General features: G+C 46.6%; 1 protein-coding gene across 4 annotated transcripts in view; it reads right to left on the bottom strand.

The window, feature by feature from the left end:
• LOC140481781 (rho-related BTB domain-containing protein 1-like) overlaps nucleotides 1–21,628 on the bottom strand; it is a 742,286-nt gene that overhangs the window by 659,412 nt on the left and 61,246 nt on the right. The window lies entirely within an intron of this gene.

Raw genomic sequence — 21,628 nt, 5'->3', positions numbered from 1 at the left:
ATAACTGCAGATGCTGGAAACCAGATTCTGGATTAGTGGTGCTGGAAGAGCACAGCAGTTCAGGCAGCATCCAAGGAGCTTCGAAATCGACGTTTCGGGCAAAAGCCCTTCATCAGGAATAAAGGCAGTGAGCCTGAAGCATGGAGAGATAAGTTAGAGGAGGGTGGGGGTGGGGAGAAAGTAGCTTAGAGTACAATGGGTGAGTGGGGGAGGGGATGAAGGTGGTAGGTCAGGGAGGAGAGGGTGGAGTGGATAGGTGGAAAAGGAGATAGGCAGGTAGGACAAGGCCGGACAAGTCATGGGGACAGTTACTGAGCTGGAAGTTTAGAACTAGGGTGAGGTGGGAGAAGGGGAAATGAGGAAACTGTTGAAGTCCACATTGATGCCCTGGGGTTGAAGTGTTCCGAGGCGGAAGATGAGGCGTTCTTCCTCCAGGCGTCTGGTGGTGAGGGAGCGGCGGTGAAGGAGGCCCAGGACCTCCATGTCCTCAGCAGAGTGGGAGGGGGAGTTGAAATGTTGGGCCACAGGGCGGTGTGGTTGATTGGTGTGGGTGTCTCGGAGATGTTCCCTAAAGCGCTCTGCTAGGAGGCGTCCAGTCTCCCCAATGTAGAGGAGACCACATCGGGAGCAACGGGTACAATAAATGATATTAGTGGATGTGCAGGTAAAACTTTAATGGATGTGGAAGGCTCCTTTAGGGCCTTGGATAGAGGTGAGGGAGGAGGTGTGGGCACAGGTTTTACAGTTCCTGCGGTGGCAGGGGAAAGTGCCAGGATTGGAGGGTGGGTTGTTTGGGGGCGTGGACCTGACCAGGTAGTCACGGAGGGAACGGTCTTTGCGGAAGGCGGAAAGGGGTAGGGAGGGAAATATATCCCTGGTGGTGGGGTCTGTTTGGAGGTGGCGGAAATGTCGGCGGATGATTTGGTTTATGCGAAGGTTGGTAGGTGGAAGGTGAGCACCAGGGGCGTTCTGTCCTTGTTACGGTTGGAGGGGTGGGGTTTGAGGGCAGAGGTGCAGGATGTAGACGAGATGCGTTGGAGGGCATCTTTAACCACGTGGGAAGGGAAATTGCGGTCTCTAAAGGAGGCCATCTGGTGTGTTCTGTGGTGGAACTGGTCCTCCTGAGAGCAGATCCGGCGGAGGCGGAGGAATTGGGAATACGGGATGGCATTTTTGCAAGCGATAGGGTGGGAAGAGGTGTAATCCAGGTAGCTGTGGGAGTCGGTGGGTTTGTAAAAAATGTCAGTGTCAAGTTGGTCATCATTAATGGAGATGGAGAGGTCCAGGAGGGGGAGGGAAGTGTCAGAGATGGTCCAGGTAAATTTAAGGTCAGGGTGGAATGTGTTGGTGAAGTTGATGAATTGCTCAACCTCCTCGCGGGAGCACGAGGTGGCGCCAATGTAGTCATCAATGTAGCGGAGGAAGAGGTGGGGAGTGGTGCCGGTGTAATTACGGAAGATCAACTGCTCTACGTAGCCAACAAAGAGACAGGCATAGTTGGGGCCCATACGTGTGCCCATGGCTACGCCTTTGGTTTGGAGAAAGTGGGAGGATTCAAAGGAGAAATTGTTTAGGGTGAGGACCAGTTTGGCCAAACGAATGAGAATGTTGGTGGAAGGGTACTGTTGGGGACCATCGGGAGAGGAAAAAACGGAGGGCTTGGAGGCCCTGGTCATGGCGGATGGAGGTGTAGAGGGATTGGATATCCATGGTGAAGATGAGGTGTTGGGGGCCACGGAAACGGAAGTCTTGGAGGAGGTGGAGGGCGTGGGTGGTGTCTCGAACGTATGTGGGGAGTTCCTGGACTAGGGGGGGATAGGACAGTGTTGAGGTAGGTATAGATGAGTTCAGTGGGGCAGGAGCATGCTGAGACAATGGGTCGGCCAGGGTGGTCAGGCTTGTGGATCTTGGGAAGGAGGTAGAACCAGGCAGTGCGGGGTTCCCGGACTATGAGGTTGGAAGCTGTGGGTGGGAGATCTCCTGAGGTGATGAGGTTCTGTATGGTCTGGGAGATGATGGTTTGGTGATGGGGGGTGGGGTCATGGTCGAGGGGGCAGTAGGAAGAGGTGTCCTCGAGTTGACATTTGGCTTCAGCGGTGTAGAGGTCAGTGCGCCAGACTACCACTGCACCCCCTTTATCCGCTGGCTTGATGGTGAGGTTGGGATTGGAGCAGAGGGATTGGAGGGCTGTGCGTTGTGAGGGTGAGAGGTTGGAGTGGGGGAGGGAGGTAGACAGGTTGAGGTGGTTAATCCTGCATGTCCTTGGTGGAGTGGGAGGTGGAGTTGAAGTGTTGAGCCACGGGGTGGTTGTGTTGGGTCCTCCATTGCCAGACCATAGCAACACGACGGCTGGAGGAAGAGCGCCTCATCTTCTGCCTGGGAACCCTCCAACCACAAGGGATGAACTCAGATTTCTCCAGTTTCCTCATTTCCCCTCCCCCCACCTTGTCTCAGTCAAATCCCTCGAACTCAGCACCACCTTCCTAACCTGCAATCTTCTTCCTGACCTCTCCACCCCCACCCCTACTCCGGCCTATCACCCTCACCTTGACCTCCTTCCACCTATCGCATTCCCAACGCCCCTTCCCCAAGTCCCTCCTCCCTACCTTTTATCTTAGCCTGCTGGACACACTTTCCTCATTCCTGAAGAAGGGCTCATGCCCGAAACGTCGATTCTCCTGCTCCTTGGATGCTGCCTGACCTGCTGTGCTTTTCCAGCAACACATTTTCAGCTCTGATCTCCAGCATCTGCAGTCCTCACTTTCCCCTCGAGGAACTGAACAGCCAATTCCAGCTTCAAGTTCTTAGCTTCTCACTTTACACAATCCACAAACAGCAAGGGCCCCAACACTGACCCCTGTGGGACCCCACTGGACTCAAACCTCCAATTGGAAAAACATCCCTCAATCATCACCTTCTGCTCCCTGCCACTCAGTCAATTGCGGATCCCATTTGCATAAAATCCCTTGGATACCATAGGCTCTTACCATTGTTTTCAGTCTCCTATGTGCTACCTGACCTAAAGCCCAAGTTGACTACATCAAAAACATTGCCCTCATCTCCACATCTGCTCACATCTTCAATCAAGTTGGTCAGATGTGACCTCCCCCTTAGCAAAACCATGTTGACTATCCCAGATTAATCCCTGTCTCTGCAAATGCAGAGTAATTGTATTCCTCAAAATTGCTTCCTAAGGAACCCTCCGACCGAGGTTAGGCTGAGTGGTCTGTCATTTCCTGGTTCATCCTTTGCTTCCTTTTTTATATTCATTTACAGGATGTGAATAGTTAAGTGAACGTTTAATGCCCACCCCCAATTCCCCAGAGGACAGGCGAGGGGGGCAGTTCCCTTCACACAAGGGTATTTGGGAACCAGAGTTTTTTTTCTTGACAATGGTTTCCTGATCATGGAGTTTTAGAGTTATAGAGTCATACAGCACGGAAACAGGCCCTTCAGTCCAAACATTCCATGCCAACCAGGGGTGGCACAGTGGCTCAGTGGTTAGCACTGCTGCCTCACAGCACCAGGGTCCCAGGTTTGATTCCATCCTCGGGCGACTGACTGTGTGTGGAGTTTGCACATTCTCCTTGTGTCTGCGTGGGTTTCCTCCGGGTGCTCCAGTTTCCTCCTACAGTCCAAAGATGTGCAGGTTAGGTGAATTGGCTATGCTAAATTGTGCATAGTGTTCGGTACATTAGTTAGGGTTAGGGTTAGGGTTAGGGTTAGGGTTCGGGTGGGTTACTCTTCGGAGGGTGAGTGTGGACTGGTTGGGCCAAAGAGCCTGTTTCCACACTGCAGGGAATCTCAAAAAATAATAATCCCAAACTAATCTAGTCCCACCTGCCTGCGCTTGGCCCATATCCCTCCAAACCTTTCCTGTTCATGTAATTATCCAAATATCTTTAAACATTGTAACTGTACCTGCATCCACCACTTCCTCAGAAAGTTCATTCCTCTGAACCCTTTCCAAAGCTTCCACATCCTTCCTATAATGCGGTGACCAGAAGTGTACACAATGCTCCAGATGCGGCCTTACCAGTGTCTTATACAGCTGAAGCATGACCTCGTGGCTCCAAAACTTAATCCCCTACCAATAAACACCAATACACCATATACTTTCTGAACAACCCTATCATCCTGGGTGGCAACTTTCAGGGATTTATCCATCTGGACACTGAGATCTCTCAGTTCATTCACACTGCCAAGAATTTTACCAACAGCCCAGTACTCTACATTCCTGTTAATTCTTTCGAAGTGAACTATTTCACACTTTTCCACATTAAACTCCATTTGCCACCTTTCAGCCCAGCTCTGCAGCTTATCTATATCCCTCTGTAACCCACAACATCCTTCGTCACTATCTACAACTCCACCGACTTTAGTGTCATACACAAATTTACTAACTCATCCTTCTACATCCTCATCTAGGTCATTTTTAAAAATGACAAACAGCAGTGGCCCCAAAACAGATCCTTGCGGTACCCCATTAGTAGCAGAACTCCAGGATGAACATTTCCCATCAACCACCACCCTCGGGTCCTCTTTCAGTTTGCCAATTTCTGATTCAAACTGCTAAATCACCGTCAATCCTGAAACTTCTTATTTTATGCAATAGCCTAACATGTGGAACCTTATCAAAAGCCTTACTGAAATCCATATACACCACATCAACCACTTTACCCTCATCCACCTGTTTTGTCACCTTCTCGAAGAACTCAGTAAGGTTTGTGAGTCACAACCTACCCTTCACAAAACAGTGTTGACTATCCATAATCAAATTATTCCTTTCCAGATGATTATAAATCCTATCCCTTATAACCCTTTCCAACACCTTACCCACAACTGAAGTAAAGCTCGCTGGCCTATAATTACCAGGATTGTCCCGACTCCCCTTCTTAAACAAGGGGACAACATATGCTATCCTCCAGTCTTCAGGAACTATTCCTGTTAACTGAGATGACAAAGGTGAAAGCCAAAGGCTCTGCAATTTCCTCTCTGGCTTCCCAAAGACACCAAGGATAAATCCCATCCGGCCCAGGGGACTTATCTATTTTCAGATCTTCCAAAATTGGTAAAAATCTCTTCTTTATCAACCTCAATCCCATATAATCTTGCAACCTGTGTCTCCGTATTCTCAATAACATTGCCCTTTTCCAATGTGAATACTGATGAAAAGTATTCATTAAGGGCTTCCCCTACGTCCTCAGATTCCACACACAACTTCCTATAGCTGTCTTTGATTGGCCCTAATCTTACTCTAGTCATTCTTTTATTCCTGATGAACCTATAGAAGGCCTCAGAGTATTCTATTATTAGATTAGATTACCTTGATCCTATCTGCCAACAACTTCTCATGTCCCCCCCCCGACTCTTTTTCTACCAAAATGCAATCGCTCACACCTATCCAAAGTTATCTCTGTAAACTCTACCTGCCATTCCTCAGCCCAGTAGCCCAGTTGATGAAGATGTCACTGCATTCCCAGATAACCTTCTTCACTGTCCACTATAGCTCCAATCTCAATGTCATCTGTACACTTATTAACCACGCCTTCTATTTTCTCATCTAAATCATTGAAATAAATGGCAAACAAATGGGGACCCAGTACCGGTGCCTGTGAAGCACCACTGGTCACAGGCCTCCAGTTTAAAAAATAACCCTCCACCATTACTCTCGATCTCCTACTGTTTAACCAAGTTTGATTCCAATTGCCAAACCCACCCTGAATCCCATGCAATCTAACTTTACTAATTAGTATACCATGCAGAATCCTGTCAAAGGCTTTACTAACCTCCAAATAAACAATGTCTACTTTATCTGCCAAGACTGCTCCTATACCCCCTTTGCCCTCCAGATCTCTGTAGTCATCATTGGACTCTCAATTTCAGGTGATTATTGGATTCAAACGCCCCCATCTGCCATGGTGGGATTCAGACCTGGGTCCCCAGAACATTTCCTGGGGTTTTGGATTACCAGTCCAGCACTAACACCACTGCACCATCACCTCCCCTTGAATAATGACACCATATTGACTGTCTTCCAGTCCTGTGGCCGAGAAGAATTGATACTTATTCTCAGCATCATTGCACGTTCTTCCCTTGGCTCAAGCCTGTCAGATTACTCAGAACCTCCTCACTGTCTGCTCATTAATGGGATCACAGACGTCCTCCTTGGTTTCAATAGCCACATTGTCTTTCTCACGAGTGGACACTGCACACAAGAACCGTCCCTTCATCCTCCAGCTCCAGGCACCAATTTCTGCTGGGCTCCAGCCTTGTCCCAGTTTAATGGGCACAACTGTTTCCCTCATTATCCTTTTACACTTACTGCACCTATAAAACACCTTTGGATTTTCCTTTGCTTTACTGTATCTTCATGTCCCTTTTCACTCTCCAATTTCCTTTTGAGGTTCCCTCTGGCACCCTCTGTTCGCTTCCAGGGCTCCTGCTGTTTGGAGCTCTTGGTCTGCTCCTTTCTCTCCTTATCCAATGCTGTGGATCCCTCAATGTCCAGGGGCCACTAGATTTGATGGTCCCACCTTTTGACTTTATTGGACCAAGTTGGGTCTGTTCTCTGTACATTCCCTTCTTGAATGCACCCCACAGTTCAGAGACAGATTATTCTTTGGCTATTAAGGGGTTTGTGAACCAAGCTAGAGCTAAGAGCAGCAAGGAGGGGACATGAAAGGTCCTTAGTTGGTAGGATTAGGGAAAACCCAAAGGCTTTCTATAGGTATGTTAGGAATAAAAGAATGACTAGAGTAGGAATAGGTCCAATCAAGGATAGTAATGGGAAGTTGCGTGTGGAGGCTGAAGAGATTGGGGAGGCACTGAATGAATACTTTTCGTCAGTATTCACTCAGGAACAGGACATTGTTGTCGATATGAATACTGAGGCACGAATAAGTAGAATGGATGGCTTTGAGATATGTAGAGAAGAGGTGTTGGAAATTCTGGCAAGGGTGAAAATAGATAAGTCCCCTGGGCCTGATGGCATTTATCCGAGGATTCTCCGGGAAGCAAGGGAGGAGATTGCAGAGCCATTGGCCTTGACTTTTGTGTCCTCTTTGTCTACAGGAGTAGTGCTGGAGGACTGGAGGCTAGCAAACGTGGTTCCCTTGTTCAAGAAGGGGAGTAGGGATAATCCTAGTAACTATAGGCCAGTGAGTCTCACTTCTGTTGTGGGCAAAGTCTGAGAGAGAATTTTAAGGGATAGGATTTATGCACATCTGGATAAGAATAATGTGATCAAGGATAGTCAGCATGGTTTTGTGAAGGGCAGGTCGTGCCTCACAAACCTTATTGAATTCTTTGAGAAGGTGACTAAGGAGATAGATGAGGGGAAAGCAGTAGATGTGGTATATATGGATTTTAGTAAGGCGTTTGATAAGGTCCCCCATGGTAGGCTACTGCAGAAAATACAGAGATATGGCATTGAGGGTGTGTTGGAGGTTTGGATTAGGAATTGGCTGGCTGGAAGAAGACAGAGGGTAGTAGTTGATGGCAAAGGTTCATCTTGGAGTGCCGTCACTAGCGGTGTTCCGCAAGGATCTGTTTTGGGACCATTGCTGTTTGTCATTTTTATAAATGACCTGGAGGAAGGGTTAGAAGGTTGGGTGAGCAAGTTTGCGGATGATACGAAAGTCGGAGGAGTTGTAGACAGTGAGGAAGGATGTGGCAGGTTACAGCGGGATATAGAGAAGCTGCAGAGCTGGGCAGAAAGGTGGCAAATGGAGTTCAATGTGGGTAAGTGTGAGGTGATTCACTTTGGTAGGAGTAACAAAAAGATGGGGTACTGGGCTAATGGTCGGATACTTGGTAGTGTGGAAGAGCAGAGAGATCTTGGTGTCCATGTACACAGATCTCTGAAAGTTGCCACCCAGGTAAATAGTGCGGTGAAGAAGGCATATGGTGTACTGGGCTTTATTGGTAGAGGAATTGAGTTCCGGAGTCCTGAGGTCATGTTGCAGTTGTATAAGACTCTGGTGCGGCCGCATCTGGAGTATTGTGTGCAGTTTTGGTCGCCATACTATAGGAAGGATGTGGAGGCACTGGAACGGGTGCAGAGGAAGTTTACCAGGATGTTGCCTGGTATGGTAGGAAGATCGTATGAGGAAAGGCTGAGGCACTTGGGGTTGTTTTCATTGGAGAAAAGAAGGTTTAGGGGTGACTTGATAGAGGTATACAAGATGATTAGGGGGTTAGATAGGGTTGACAGTGAGAACCTTTATCCACGTATGGAGTCAGCTATTACAAGGGGGCACAGCTTTAAATTAAGGGGGGGGTAGATATAGGACAGATGTTAGGGGTAGATTCTTTACTCAGCGGGTTGTGAGTTCATGGAATGCCCTACCAGTAGCAGTGGTGGACTCTCCCTCTTTATGGGCATTTAAGCGGGCATTGGATAGGTATATGGAGGATAGTGGGTTAGTGTAGGTTAGGTGGGCTTTGATCGGTGCAACATCGAGGGCCAAAGGGCCTGTACTGCGCTGTATTCTTCTATGTTCTATGTTCTATGACAGTAGATTCAGAGTAGTTCTTTTTGATTTAGATCGAACATTCTGGAATGAGAAAAGGATCATTACCAATCTTATAATAAAAGAACTATTAGGGATGAGTGACCACAATATAGGTCATTCCTGCATTTACAGATTGTGTCAAGTGAGGTAACTGTAAAAACATAAGAGTATAGTGGATCAGGCAACTCCTGGAGCTGGCTCCATCATTTGACACGATCCCAGCTGATCTCATCTACATGTTCCCACCCGTTCTCCATAAGCCTTTAATCTGTTACTATTTAAAAGCCTGTCTATCTCCTCCTTCAATTTACTCATTATCACAACATCTACTGCACTCTGGGTAGTGAATTCCATAGATTCATTATGCTTTCAGAGAAACAATTTCTCATTATCTCTGTTTTAAACCAGCTGCTCTTTATCTTAAAACAATGACCTCTCATGAAGTGCTTCGAGAGGCTGGTCATGGTCCACACTGACTCCAGTCTCCCCCGCCTCGATCCCCTACAATATACCGACCGATGTGACAGGTCTGTAGTGGATGCCATTTCCCTCACCCTGCACTCATGCCTGACATAAAGACCAAAGACCAAATTTTCAGCCCATGAACAGGCCCTTCGGCCAACCAAGCCTGAGCTGATCCAAATCTACTGTCTAAACCGGTCGCCCAATTCCTAAGCCTCTGTATCCCTCTGCTCCCCACCCACTCATGTATCTGTCCAGATGCACCTTAAATGAATCTACTCTGCCTGCCTCTACCACCTCTGCTGGTAATGTGTTCCAGGTATTGCACCCTCTCCAAAGCTTCCATATCCTTTTGGTAATGTGGCGACCAAAAACAAGGACACCTACATCAGAAACCCTGCTCATTGACCCCCGGTTCCACCTTCAGGACCATCATCCCCTCCAGACTGATCTCAAAACTCCGAGACCTTGGTCTCAGCTCATAGAACATAGAACATAGAACAATACAGCACAGAACAGGCCCTTCGGCCCAAGATGTTGTGACAAACTTCTATCCTAGATTAAGCACCCATCCATGTACCTATCCAAATGCCGCTTAAAGGTCGCCAATGATTCTGACTCTACCACTCCCACGGGCAGCGCATTCCATGCCCCCACCAATCTCTGGGTAAAGAACCCACCCCTGACATCTCCCCTATACCTTCCACCCTTCACCTTAAATTTATGTCCCCTTGTAACACTCTGTTGTACGCGGGGAAAAAGTTTCTGACTGTCTACTCTATCTATTCCTCTGATCATCTTATAAACCTCTATCAAGTCACCCCTCATCCTTCGCCGTTCCAACGAGAAAAGGCCGAGAACTCTCAACCTATCCTCGTACGACCTACTCTCCATTCCAGGCAACATCCTGGTAAATCTTCTCTGCACCCTCTCCAAAGCTTCCACATCTTTCCTAAAGTGAGGCGACCAGAACTGCACACAGTACTCCAACTGTGGCCTAACCAAAGTCCTGTTCAGCTGCAACATCACTTCACGACTCTTGAATTCAATCCCTCTGCTAATGAACGATAATATTCCATAGGCCTTCTTACAAACTCTATCCACCTGAGTGGCAACCTTCAAAGATCTATGTACATAGACCCCAAGATCCTTCTGTTCCTCCACCTGACTAAGAACCCTACCATTAACCCTGTATTCCGCATTCTTATTTGTTCTTCCAAAATGGACAACCTCACACTTGGCAGGGTTGAACTCCATCTGCCACTCCTCAGCCCAGCTCTGCATCATATCTAAGTCCCTCTGCAGCCGACAACAGCCCTCCTCACTGTCCACAACTCCACCTATCTTCGTATCATCTGCAAATTTACTGACCCACCCTTCGACTCCCTCATCTAAGTCATTAATAAAAATTACAAACAGCAGAGGACCCAGAACTGAACCCTGCGGAACTCCACTTGTAACTGGGTTCCAGGCTGAATATTTAACATCTACCACCACTCTCTGACTTCGACCGGTTAGCCAGTTCTCTATCCAATTGGCCAAATTTCCCTCTATCCCATGCCTCCTGACTTTCCGCATAAGCCTACCATGGGGAACCTTATCAAATGCCTTACTAAAATCCATGTACACTACATCCACTGCTCTACCCTCATCCACATGCTTGGTCACCTCCTCGAAGAATTCAATAAGACTTGTAAGGCAAGACCTACCCTTCACAAATCCGTGCTGGCTGTCCCTAATCAAGCAGTGTCTTTCCAGATACTCGTAAATCCTATCCCTCAGTACCCTTTCCATTACTTTGCCTACCACAGAAGTAAGACTAACTGGCCTGTAATTCCCGGGGTTATCCCTATTCCCTTTTTTGAACAGGGGCACAACATTCGCTACTCTCCAGTCCCCTGGTTCCACCCCCGTTGCCAGTGAAGACGAGAAGATCATTGCCAACGGTACTGCAATTTCCTCTCTTGCTTCCCACATAATCCTAGGATATATCCCATCAGGCCCGGGGGACTTGTCTATCCTCAAGTTGTTCAAAATGTCCAACACATCTTCCTTCCTAACAGGTATCTCTTCTAGCTTATCAGTCCGTTTCACACTCTCCTCATCAACAATACGGTCCCTCTCGTTCGTAAATACTGAAGAGAAGTACTTGTTCAAGACCTCTCCTATCTCTTCCGACTCAATACACAGTCTCCCACTACTGTCCTTGATCGGACCTACCCTCGTTCTCGTCATTCTCAGGTTTCTCACATACGCATAGAATGCCTTAGGGTTATCCTTGATCCTATCCGCCAAGGATTTTTCATGCCCTCTCTTAGCTCTCCTAATCCCTTTCTTCAGGTCCCTTCTGGCTATCCTGTATCCCTCCACTGCTCTGTCTGAACCCTGTTTCCTCAACCTTATGTAAGCCTCCTTCTTCCTCTTTACTAGACATTCAACCTCCCTCGTCAACCAAGGCTCCCTCACACGACCATTTCTTTCCTGCCTGACAGGTACATACATATCAAGGACACGTCGTATCTGCTCCTTGAAAAAGTTCCACATTTCCACCACATCCTTCCCTGACAGCCTATGCTCCCAACGTATGCTCCTCAAATCCTGTCTTACAGCATCGTAATTTCCCTTCCCCCAATTGTAAAATCTTCCTTGTTGTGCGCACCTATCTCTCTCCATAACCAAGGTGAAAGTCACAGAATTGTGGTCACCATCACCAAAATGTTCACCCACTAACAAGCCCACCACTTGTCCCGGTTCATTACCGAGTACCAAATCCAATATGGCCTCCCCTCTGGTTGGACATTCTACATACTGCGTTAGAAAAGCTTCCTGGACACACTGCACAAACACCGCCCCATCCAATCTACTTGATCTAAAGAGCTTCCAATCGATATTTGGGAAGTTGAAGTCGCCCATGACTACGACCCTGTGGCTTCTGCACCTTTCCAAAATCTGTTTCCCAATCTGTTTCTCCACATCTCTGCTGCTATTGGGGGGCCTATAGTAAACACCCAACAAGGTGACTGCACCTTTCCTATTTCTGACTTCAGCCCATACTACCTCCAGAGGCAGATCCCCCTCAAACTTCCATTCTGCAGCCGTTATACCATTTCTAATTAGCAATGCCACCCCCCCTCCTTTTTTACCACCCTCCCTAATCTTACTGAAACATCTGTAACCAGGAACCTCCAACAGCCATTCCTGTCCCTCATCTATCCACGTTTCCGTGATGGCCACAACATCGTAGTCCCAGGTACCGATCCACGCCTTAAGTTCACCCACCTTATTTCTGATACTCCTTGCGTTGAAGTATACGCACTTGAGCCCATCTCTGTGTCCGCAAGTAGTCCCTGTCAGTGCTACCTTCTCCACAGCCTCCCTACAGTCTTGGGCATCCTGACACACAGCTAGCTTACTTGCTGGACTACAAGTCCGGATCCTATCCCCTATAGCTGAATCCTCAGCTTCCTGACCCACAGACTGCAGTCAGTGAGGATAGACAACAGCACCTCCTCCACGAGGACCCTCAAGACTGGAGTCCCCCAAGGATGTGTTCCCAGCCCCCTCCTGTACTCCCTGTACACCCACAGCTGTGTGGCCAAACTCTGAACAAACTCCATCTACATGATCGCTGATGACAGCACCGTGGGAGGATGGACATCTAACGACAACGAGTCAGAATAAAGGAAGGAAACAGAGGGCTTGGTGATGTGGTGCAATGAGAACAAACTCTCTGTCAATACTAGCAAAACTAACGAACTGATCATTAACTTCAGCAAGCAAGTAGGAGAACACACCCCCAGCTACACCAACGGAGCGGAGGCTGAGAGGGTGAAGAGCATCAGGTTCCTCAGAGCGATAATAACCAACAACCCGCCCTGGATTTCCCACGTAGATGCGATGTTTAAGAAGGTACAACAACGCCTCTTCTTCCTCAGGTGCCTCAGGATATTCAGCATGTCCATAAGGACCCTCACCAACGTCTACAGATACACCATTGAGAGCAGACTGTCCGGGTGTATCACAGCCTGATACGGTAACAGATCTACCCAGGACCGTAAGAAACTTCAGAAGGTTGTGTGCACAGCCCAGACCATCACAGAATCCACCCTCCCATCCATGGACTCCATTTACACAGCTCACTGCCACAGAGAGGCTGCCAACATCATCCAAGGCCCCTCCCACCCCGGGAATGATCTCCTCCAACCTCGTCCATCAGGCAGGAGATACAGAACCTTGAACACTCTCACCGACAGGTTCAGGAACAGCTCCTTCCCGGCCTTTATTACACTGATGGATGGACTCTCTAACCTCAAATAATGCTGATCTTGCTATCGCTGATCTCGCTGAGTAGCGCCCTGTGCAGTGTAACCTGTATGCCTTTATGTGTGCAAGTTTGTTTTTCCCCCAATAACCCATGTGTCCTTCCTTACTATGATCTGCCGGTTCTGCTTACAAACAAAGCTTTTCACTGTCCTTAGATTCAAGTAACAATCAATCAAATCCATCAATCAATCAATTGATCTAGAATGACCCATATGAGGAAACATCTCTTAACATCTACTTTGTCAGTTCCCTTCAGCAGCTTACATTTGATCTCCTCTCGTTCTTCTAAACTCCAGAACGTATTGGCCTAAACTGCTCAATCTCTCTTCATAGGATAAACCCTTTATCTCTGGAATTAAGCCAGTGAACCTCCTCTGAGCTGCCTCCAATACAACTCCATCCCTCCCCAAGTAAGGGGACCAAAACAACTCTCCAGGTACAGTCTCACTCATGCCTAATACAGCTGCAGAAACACTTCACCTATTTTTAATACTCTATTCCTTTCACAATAAATGTCAAAAATTCAATTTGCCTTTGTTCTCGTTGCTGACTCCCCCGCTAGTTTTCTGCAGTTCATGCATGAGAACACTCAGATCCCTCTGAAATTACTGAAGCACTCTGAAATTACTCTCCATTCCAACATATAAGCTGCCTTTTTATTCCTCTGAACAAATGGGTAAGCTCACATCTAACCATGTTAAACTTAATCTGTCACATGTAGGTAACTCATTCATTCCATCCATATCTGTTTGCAAGTATTTTAATTCTGCATTGCAACTTACTTTACCACTGACTACAAAGAATAAAGAAGAGGACAGCACAGGATCAGGTCCTTTGGCCCATAAGAAGGTCCTTTTTGCCAATGCACAGTATCTATTCCTCTCTTTGTCTTATTTGTCTGCCAAGATACATCTTAAACATTGTTAACGTGTCTGCTTCCACCACCTTGACTGGCAGCATGTTCAAGGCACCCACCACCCTCTGGGTGAAACTTTTTCAAAGAACATAGAACATTACAGCGCAGTACAGACCCTCGGCCCTCGATGTTGTGCCGATCTGTGAACCAATCTGAAGCCCATCTAGCCTATACTATTCCGTTCTTGTCCATATGTCTATCGAATGACCATTCAAATGCCCTTAAAGTTGGTGAGTCTACTGCTGTTGCTGGCAATGCATTCCATGCCCTGCTACTCTCTGAGTAAAGAAACTACCTCTGAATATCTTTCCTATATCACCCCTCAATTTAAAGCTATGTCCCCTCGTGCTAGTCATCACCATCTGAGGAAAAAGGCTCTCATTATCCACACCTCTGATTATCTTTTAAGTCTCTATTAAGTCACCTCTCAAACTTCTCTCTAATAAAAACAGCCTCAAGTCCCTCAGCCTTTCCTCATAAGACCTTCCCTCCATACCAGGCAACATCCTGGTAAATCTCCTCTGAACCCTTTCCAAAGTTTCCTCATCCTTCTTATAATGCGGTGACCAGATCTGTACACAATACTCCAATTGCGGCCGCACCAGAGTTTTGTACAGCTGCAACATGACCTCATGGTTCCGAAACTCAATCCCTCTATTAATAAAAGCTAACACAATGCCTTCTTAACAACCCTGTCAACCTGGGTGGCAATTTTCAAGGATCTATGTACGTGGATACCAAAATCTCTGTGTTCATTGACACACCAAGAATCTTACCATTAGGCCAGTACTCTGCATTCCTATTGCTCCTTCCAAAGTGAATCACCTCATACTTTTCCACATTAAACTCCAAGCTTGTGCCGGATCCAAATCCACTACCTAGACCTGTCGCCCAATTCCTACACATCTGTATCTCTCTGCTCCCCACCTTCTCATGTATCTGTCCCGACGCATCTTAAATGACTCTACCGTGCCTGCCTCTACCACCTCCACTGGCAACACGTTCCAGACACCCACCACCCTCTGTGTGAAGTATTTGCCGCGTGTATCCCCCTTAAACTTTCCACCTCTGACCTTGAAAGCATGACCTCTCGTTATGGAATCCTTCACCCTGGAAAAAGCTTATCTCTACCCACCCTGTCTATACCCTTCATGAATTTGTAGGCCTCAATCAGGTCCCCCCTCAATCTCCTTTCTTCTAGTGAAAACAATCCTAACCTACTCAACCTCTCTTCATAGCGAGCACCTTCCATACCAGGCAACATCCTCGTAAACCTTCTCTGCACCCTCTCCAAAGCGTCCACATCCTTTTGGTAATGTGGTGACCAGAACTGTACACAGTATTCTAAATACGGCCGAACCAATGTCTTGTACAATTTTAACATGACTTGCCAGCTCTTATACTCAATACCCCGTCCAATGAAGGCAAGCATACTATATGCCTTCTTGACCACTCTATCCACCTGTGCAGCAACCTTCAGGGTACAATGGACCTGAACTCCCAGATCTCTCTGCTCATCAACTTTTCCCAAGGTTCTTCCGTTTACTGTATAATTCGCTCTCAAATTAGACTTCCCAAAATGCATCACCTCATATTTGCCTGGATTGAACTCCATTTGCCATTTCTCCATCAACTCTCCAGTCTATCTATATTCTTCTGTATTCTGTGACAGTTTCGTATGTTACTCCACCAATCTTTGTGTCATCTGCAAACTTGCTGATCATACCAACAGTGCCCTCTCCCAGATCATTTCTGTATATTACAAACAACAGTGGCCCCAACACTGACCCCTGTGGAACACCACGGTCACCTTTCTCCATTTCGAGAAACTCCCTTCAACTACTACTCTCTGTCTCCTGTTGCTCAACCAGTTCTTTATCCACCTCGTTAGAACACCCTGCACACCACGTGTCTTCACTTTCTCCATTAGTCTACAATGGGGTACCTTATCAAATACCTTACTAAAGTCCATGTATATGACATCAACAGCCTTTCCTTCAACTACCAACTTGGTCACTTCTTCGAAGAACTCTATTAAGTTGGTAAAGCACGATTTCCCCCGCACAAAACCATGTTGCCTATCACTGATAAGCCCATTCTTTTCCAAATGTAAATAGATCCTATCCCTCAGTACCTTCTCCAGCAACTTTCCCACCGCTGACGTCAGGCTCACTGGTTTGTAGTTATCTGGAATATCCCTCCTGCCCTTCTTGAATAGGGGGACAACATGAGCAACCCTCCAGTCCTCCAGCACCTCACCTGTGTTTAAGGATGCTACAAAGTTATCTGTCAGGGCCCTAGCTATTTCCTCTCTCGCCTCCCTCAGCACTCTGGGATCGATCCCATTTGGTTCTGGGGATTTGTCCACAGTCATATCCTTTACCCTACCGAACACATCTTCCCTCCTTAAGTCAACATAATCCACAGGAAACAACTTCTATCTTTAATTTCAGCATTCATCATCTCCCGTTCCTCAGTGAGCACTGACGCAAAGTAATCATTGAAAATCTCACCCATTCGCTCAGGCTCAGCACACAATCTTCCTTCCTTATCCTTTAGTGGACCAACCGTTTCTCTGGTTACCCTCTTGCTTCTTACATAAGAATAATAGGGCCTCAGGATTCTCCTTAATTCTGCTCACTAAAGGTATTTCCTGACCCCTTTTAGCCCACTTGATTCCTCGTTTAAGACTGGTCCTACTCTTCTAATATTCCTCCAAGGCCCGTTCTGTTCTTAGCTGGCCTGGCACGTTCCCCAGTACCAGATCCAATATGGCCCCTTCCCTCGTCAGAGTGTTGACACACTGCTCTAGAAAACTCTCCTGGATGCTTCTTACAAATCCTACCCCATCCAGACCTCTGACACTAAGTGGGAAAATGAAAATCTCCCATCACCACCACCTTGTTGCCTCTACATCTTTCCATAATCTGATGGTCTATTTGTTCTTTGACGTCACACTCACTGTTGGGAGCTATTGCTGATCTTGCCAAGCCCACACCCCGTGCAATGTAACCTGTATGCTTCTAAGTCTTTCTCTGATCTGTACATCCTTACTCACTGTGATCTGCTTGAACTGTTCGTAAAGAAAGCTTTTCACTGTACTTTGGTACACATGACAATAAATGAATGAATCAAATACTTTAGTAAAGTTCATGGAGACAACTGAAAACAACAAATGCTGGAAATCTCAGTGGGTCAGAAAGCATCAGAGCTCTGATCAGCATGATTTGTGATTAGAGAGTCCATCCATCAGTGTAATAACAGCCAGGAAGAAGCTGTTCCTGAACCTGTTGGTGAGAGTGTTCAAGCTTCTGTATCTTCTGCCTGATGGAAGAGGTTGTAAGAGATCATTCCCGGGGTGGGAGGGGCCTTTGATGATGTTGTCTATACTCGAAATATTAGTCTACTCTGTCCCCATGGCTGCTGTTTGACCCACATGTACAGATTCCAGTGTGTGCAGTTATTTGTTCCTCCATGGAGACATCACCTATTCTTGTCATGTCCTTAAAAATGCTGTTTAATTTGTTGAAATTTTCAGAGTGTACAGCAGAGGGATGGATCATTTGACCCACAATGTTGTGCTGAACATGACACCACATTAACCTTAACTCTTGCTCCATATTCCTCCATTCCTTGCATGTGCTGATCTAAAAGTCCCTGAAACACCCCTCATGTATACATAGCTGCCTCCACTATCAACCCTAACAGCATGCTTCAGACTCCGACCATTCTCTGTGGAAAAAAACCTGCCCCACTAATCTTCTTTGAACTTTCCCCCTCTCATCTTAAATGCATGCCTCCTAGTTTGAGACATTTCAACTCTATGAAAAATATTCTGACCGTCAACCCTATCAATGCATCTGATAATTTTATAGACTTCAAGTCTCCCCCTCAGCCTCTACCACTCCAGGGAAAACAACCTGAGTTTTTCCAGCCTCTCCTTATAGCCCATACCCTCTAATCCACGTAGCATCCTGGGAAACCTCTTCTGCGCCCTCTCTAATGCCTCTACATCCTTCCTGGAATGTGGTGTCCAGAACTGAAAGCAATACTTTAAATGTGGCCAAACCAAAATCTAATAAAGCTGCAATAAGGCATCCTGACTCTTGTATCAATTCCCCAATCAATAAAGGCAAGCATGCCAGACACCTTCTTTCCCACCCTCTCTACTTTACTATGAGGAACCTTATCAAACGCCTAACGAAAAGTGCATGTATATGACATCTACAGCCCTTTCTTCATCTATCAACTTGGTCACATCCTCAAAGAACTAAGACACAATCTCCCCCACACAAAACCATGTTGCCTATCACTGATGAGCCCATTCTTTTCTAAATATAAATAGATCCTATCCCTCACTACCCTCTCCAGCAACTTCCCAACACTGACATCAGACTCACTGGTCTGTAGTTATGCGAAATATCCCTACTTCCCTTCTTATACAGGGGGACAACATGAGCAACCTTCCAGTCCTCCAGCACCTCACCTGTATTTAAGGATGCTACAAAGATATCTGTCAGGGCCCCAGCTATTTCCTCTCTCATCTCCCTCAGCAACCTGGGATTTGTCCACCTTAATAACCTCTAGCCTACCCAACACATAGAACATAGAACATAGAACAGTGCAGCACAGAACAGGCCCTTCAGCCCACGATGTTGTGCCGACCATTGATGCTCATGTAAGGTAGACCTAATGTATGAACCCTCAAATTTCTGTGACCATATGTATGTCGAGGAGTCTCTTAAATGCCCCCAATGACCCTGCCTCCACAACTGCTGCTGGCAACGCATTCCATGCTCTCACAACTCTCTGTGTAAAGAACCCCCTCTGACATCCCCTCTATACTTTCCTCCAACCAGCTTAAAACTATGACCCCTCGTGTTAGTCATTTCTGCCCTGGGAAATAGTCTCTGGCTATCGACTCTATCTATGCCTCTCATTATCTTGTATACCTCAATTAGGTCCCCTCTCCTCCTCCTTTTCTCCAATGATAAAAGTCCGAGCTCAGTCAACCTCTCCTCATAAGATAAGCCCTCCAGTCCAGGCAGCATCCTGGTAAACCTCCTCTGAACCCGCTCCAAAGCATCCACATCTTTCCTATAATAGGGCGACCAGAACTGGACGCAGTATTCCAAGTGCGGTCTAACCAAAGTTTTATAGAGCTGCAACAAGATCTCACGACTCTTAAACTCAACCCCCCTGTTAATAAAAGCCAAAACACCATATGCTTTCTTAACAACCCTGTCCACTTGGGTGGCCATTTTAAGGGATCTATGAACCTGCACCCCAAGATCCCTCTGTTCCTCCACACTACCAAGAATCCTATCCTTAATCCTGTACTCAGCTTTCAAATTCGACCTTCCAAAATGCATCACCTCGCATTTATCCAGGTTGAACTCCATCGGCCAACTCTCAGTCCATCTCTGCATCCTGTCAATGTCCCGCTGCAGCCTACAACAGCCCTCTATACTGTCAACGACACCTCCAACCTTTGTGTCGTCTGCAAACTTGCTGATCCATCCTTCAATCCCCTTATCCAAGTCATTAATAAAAATTACAAACAGTAGAGGCCCAAGGACAGAGCCCTGTGGAACACCACTCACCACAGACTTCCAGGCAGAATATTTTCCTTCTACTACCACTCACTGTCTTCTGTTGGCCAGCCAATTCTGTATCCAGACAGCTATGTTCCCCTGAATCCCATTCCTCCTGACCTTCTGAATGAGCCTACCATGGAGAACCTTACCAAATGCCTTGCTGAAGTCCATATACACCACATCCACAGCTCGACCCTCATCAACTTTTCTAGTCACATCCTCAAAGAACTCGATAAGGTTTGTGAGGCATGACCTGCCCCTCATAAATCCTATCCCTCAGAATCCTTTCTAACACCTTGCAGACGACAGATGTGAGACTGACTGGTCTGTAATTGCTGGGGATTTCCCTATTTCCTTTCTTGAAGAGAGGAATTACATTTGCCTCTCTCCAGTCCTCAGGTATGACTCCAGTGGAGAGCGAGGATGAAAAGATCTCCGCAAGTGGCGAAGCAATTGCATTTCTCGTTTCCCAAAGCAGCTGAGGACAAATCTGGTCTGGGCCTGGCGACTTGTCAATCTTAATGTTTGACAGAATTTTCAGCACATCAGCTTCCTCTATCTCTATCCATTTCAGCATGCACATCTGCTCTTCAAAGATTTCATTCACTACAAAGTTCGTTTCTTTCGTAAAGACAGAAGCAAAAAACTCATTGAGGGCTTCCCCTACCTCCTCAGACTCCACACACAAATTCCCTATGCTATCCCTGATCGGGCCTACTCTTTCTTTGACCATTCTCTTATTCCTCACATAAGTGTAAAATGCCTTTGTGTTCTCCCTAATCCGTTCTGCCAAGCCTTTCTCGTGCCCCCTCCTGGCTCTCCTCAGACCATTTTTGAGCTCCTTTCTTGCCTGCCTGTAATCCTGTAGAGCTGAGCTTGACCCTAGCTTCCTCCACCTTACGTAAGCTACCTTTTTCCTTTTGATGAGAAGCACCACCGCTCTCGTCATCCAAGGTTCCTTTATCTTACACCTTTTTGCCTGTCTCAGAGGGACATATTTATTCATCACTTGCAACAACTGTTCCCTACTTATGCAAATGTGATCCAGACGAATCAAACTTCTATCTCTAATCTCATGATTCATCATGTTCCTCTCCTCAGTGAACACTGACTCAATATAATCATTCAGAATCTCACCCATTCTCTCAGGTTCGATACACAGCCTTCCTTTGTTATCCTTTAGTGGATCCTTTGTTATCCTTTGTTATCCTTTTTCTAGTTACCTGATTGCTTTTTATATAAGAATAAAAGGTCTCGGGATTCTCCTTAATTCTGATCGCTAAAGCTATTTCATGACCCCTTTTAACCCGCTTGATTCCTCATTTAAGACTTGTCCTACTCTTCCGATATTCCTTCAAGGCCTGTTCTGTTCCTAACTGCCTAGACCTTATGTACGCTTCCCTTTTCCTCTTGGCTAGTCGTACAATTTCTTCTGTCATCCATGGTTCATGAATCTTGCCTTTCCTATCCTTTGTCTTCAACGGGACATGCCTATCCTGTACTATCTTTCACCTATCTTTGAAAGCCTCCCACATATCAAATATGGACTTCTCTTCAAATAGATGTGTCCAATCCACATTTCCCAGCTCCTGCTTAATTTTGATATAATTGGCCTTGGCCCAGTTTAGTATTCTTCCCTTAGGACCACTCTCTTCTTTATCTACGAGTATTCTAAAACTTACAGAATTGTGGTCACTGTTCCCATAGAAATCCCCCACTGCAACTTCTACCACCTGTCCTGGCTCGTTCCCCAGTACCAGGTCCAATATGGCCCCTTCCCTCGTCGGACTATTGACATACTGCTCCAGAAATCT

This window comes from Chiloscyllium punctatum, chromosome 1 (genome assembly GCF_047496795.1).
Source record: "Chiloscyllium punctatum isolate Juve2018m chromosome 1, sChiPun1.3, whole genome shotgun sequence".
Classification (NCBI taxonomy): domain Eukaryota; kingdom Metazoa; phylum Chordata; class Chondrichthyes; order Orectolobiformes; family Hemiscylliidae; genus Chiloscyllium; species Chiloscyllium punctatum.
This window is presented reverse-complemented; position numbering and strand designations above follow the sequence as displayed.